Here is a 3,324-nt window from a genome sequence, read left to right as displayed (position 1 = left end):
GCCGGGAATTCCTTCCCCAGATCCCACAATTCAGGATAAAACAATCCCTGTCCCTGATTTCCCCCCAATCCCCGCTCCAGCTCTGCCATCCCGATATTCCAGCCCCGCCCTTTTCCCAGCCCCACGCCGGGATCGGGAGGGATCTCCCGGTGCCGATCCCACCCGAACCGGGAATCGTGGAGCGCCGGGACAGCGGGAATGGATCCCGGCACCGGAGGGCGGGGATGGATGGGATATCGGGAAGGAATTCCTGCCGTGGGAGCTCCCAGGGACGCGATTGCCGAGCTCTTGGTGGCCCCTAAAGGAGCGGATCGGGAGGAGCTGCACAGGGACCCCAGGAGTGGGAAAAATCCATGGGAAAGCCCCAAATTCCTCCCTTGGCATCGAAAATTTGAACTCGGGGTTGGCCGGGATCCCAGGGAGGATTTGGGATCGCCCATTCCAGGTGGGAACATCCCTGGGATCCCAAAGGAACTCTGGGATCAGATCCCGGTCCTGCCTGTTCAGGGGGAGCCCTGAGATTCTACCCTTCCTGTTAACGATCACAAAGAATTCCTGGATCCATTTTGACTTTTCCTTTATTTTCCTCCTCTCCCCTGTTTATTCCCAGGTTTTTTTTTCTTCATCTTTTTGTTTCATTTTTCCAGTTTTTCCCCCATTTTATTTGCTTCATTTCCACCATCCAATTATTTTATTCCTTTTTTCCTCCTCTCCCTTTCTTTCTCTCATTTTCCTTTGCTTTTTCCCATTTTCCTGCTTTTATTCTCAATTTTTATCCCCACAGCCGAGGCCCCAAATCCCCAAATCTGCGGCTGCTCCTGGCCCGTGCCCACAGTTCCCCCAGGGTTCCACAGGCGTTCGATGCCGGGGCCGTTGGTGACCCGGGCCAGCGCAGTGCCCGGAGCCCTCTGTGACATCAGAGCGGCCCCGAGGACTCTTAGGGGTTCTCAGTCCCGGGAGAGGCCACCTCGGAGGAGGAAGCTGTTCCCAGGATCTGTCAGCATCTGATACTCCCAGCGGAAGACGAGGACAAAGCCACATCACAACTTTGGTTCAGTGAAAAACGAGGTTTGTTCTTTTGTTCAAATGTAAAGGTTTCATAAATGATAACGGAATATGGAATCAAGGAAAAGGAAATGATGCCGGGTGCTTGGCAATTTGTGAAAAGCACACCTGCTATTAACAGAGACTTTTGAAAATATTTTTTCTATTGTATTAGCTTAATACCTATTCACAGGCGTTTATGTATATTTACACATTTTTAGGAATTGTTTAGTATGGATTTATTTTTTATGAACACTTTTTGTGTTTGTGGCTGTGAGGGTTGCGTGTTTGCCCTGTTATTCTGTGGCTGCAGCAGATAGGAGGGGTTGATCTGTCCAAGTGTCCCTCGCAGGGCTCTTTGATGGATTCTGACACTTTTTGGACTGTCCATGGAGATCGGTTTGTCTCAGATGCTGGGGGTCTTTTCTGTTGAGTTCCTTTGCGCAGCAGAGGACGGGTGTTCTACGACTTCTGATTCCAGGCTTTTCCTCTGCACATCTTGCAGCCTCTCTTCTTTTCCTTCTCCCCTTTGGTGTCAGGGTCTGTGCTGCCTTGGCAGGTGAAGCTTTGGGGCTGTGGCTTCTCTGCCCTGAAGGTGCTCAGTTTCCTCATTTGGGAATGGATCCTTTTCCTCGGCTCGGAGTTGTTTTTTATCTTCTCTTTTAATTATCACTGCTGCTCGGGTTTCATTTAGGATTTCTTTTGGTGACTTTCTTGGCAGTTTTTGTATCGTTTTGTTGTAATATGTAAAAATATTGAAATGTTTAAGTCACAGCTGTAATATTTGCTTTAAAACAATAACATTAGTTATATTACAACTATATTTGAGCTATAAAAATTKAAAACAACTAYGYAGAATTTATTTATAAAATGTAGTATTGTATTTAATATATAATACACAGTATCTATTTTAATATTTTCGAAAGCCAACACTGTAATATGTGTTGATCACAGGTCCCAAACCCCGTGCCCGGCAGGGCCGCCACCGCCACAGGTCGGGGACGGGCAGGGGACCTTTGTGGGCACAGAGCGAGAGCTTCCCCCGTGGGGAGCTGAGCCCAAGCCCGAGATACCCCAGTGGGACGGAGAAGAGGAGAAGGCTCCTGAGCCTCCCGTGCCCGCCCAGCGCATCAGAGAACCCACAGAGCAGGAATCCCATCCTTTGGGAGGGCAGGGAGTTTCACTGTGTAAGGCTGCACAAAACCCTTGCTCTTGGACAATTCCTGGGGTGGGAATTTTTCCAGTTCTCTGGAAAAAAGTTGCAGTTTGGTGCCATTGTCATTGTAAAATAATTCCTCCTTGAAACAAATCTAAATGCACTCTCATTCAGTTTAAAGATATTGACCCTTTTTATCCCATTAGAAGCCTTGGAGGAAAATAGCACTCAATTTTTCTTGGAGTTTGACCATTATATTTCCTTTTCCACACAACTTGGAGAGGACCCAAAAATCTCCCAAGATGGGATTTAGAGGCCTCATCACATGACCAGGATACAGAGGCTGAAGAGCCGCAGAGCTGTCAGTGCAGGAAGGGGCAGCGAGGTGGGGCAGCCGGGGGGTGACGACAGCCTGCAGGGACAGAGGGACAGGGCAGGGACAGCGTGGGACAGCCTGGGCTGGAGGGGCACGGGGATGGGCAGGAGCTGCAAGGCCCTGACAGAGCCAACTCCTCCAGCACTTTGGCCATGGCTGCTGGCCCTGGCGTGGGGCCAGGAGGGGACAAGTGACCCTTGCAGCCCTGGGGCCTCATTGCCTCCTTGTCCCTGCTCAGCAGCCTGGCAGGGACACAAATCAGAGACACCTTTGCCTTTTTTATCCACCCCTGTCATCACTGCCTCGTTTTCTGCTCCACCTGGAACCAAAGGAAACTTTCTCAATCATGTCCCTCAGTGGGACTCATTAAAACTTGAAGAAACTTTGGACTTTGAATCTGACTTTAACTTCTTGAGAAGTTTTTTGAACACTCTCTCAGGGACTGAGTCTGATGTAAACAACACGAAAGCCTCAAGAGGTTCATTAAAGTCCTGGTGCTGTTGCTGCTGAGCTGGGCTGGGCTTGTGGCACAGAGGGAGCTCCTGGTAACCAAGAACACCTTCAAAAAGACATTTCTGCTGATGAGCAGATCCTTTCCCAGCCCAGCAGGGCTGAGGGCACTGCTTGCAGGTACCTGGGAGGAGTGAAGCAGAGAGAAGCTTGAGGCAGCTGCACGGACGATTCTGAGCTCATTCATGGAGAAATCTTCACAGCTTTTGGCACAGTGAGTCTCTGGCTGCAGGGATCC

Source organism: Malurus melanocephalus, unplaced genomic scaffold (genome assembly GCF_030028575.1).
Source record: "Malurus melanocephalus ecotype Western Australia unplaced genomic scaffold, MMel_1.1 scaffold_1467, whole genome shotgun sequence".
NCBI classification, from domain to species: Eukaryota; Metazoa; Chordata; class Aves; order Passeriformes; family Maluridae; genus Malurus; species Malurus melanocephalus.
This window is presented reverse-complemented; position numbering follows the sequence as displayed.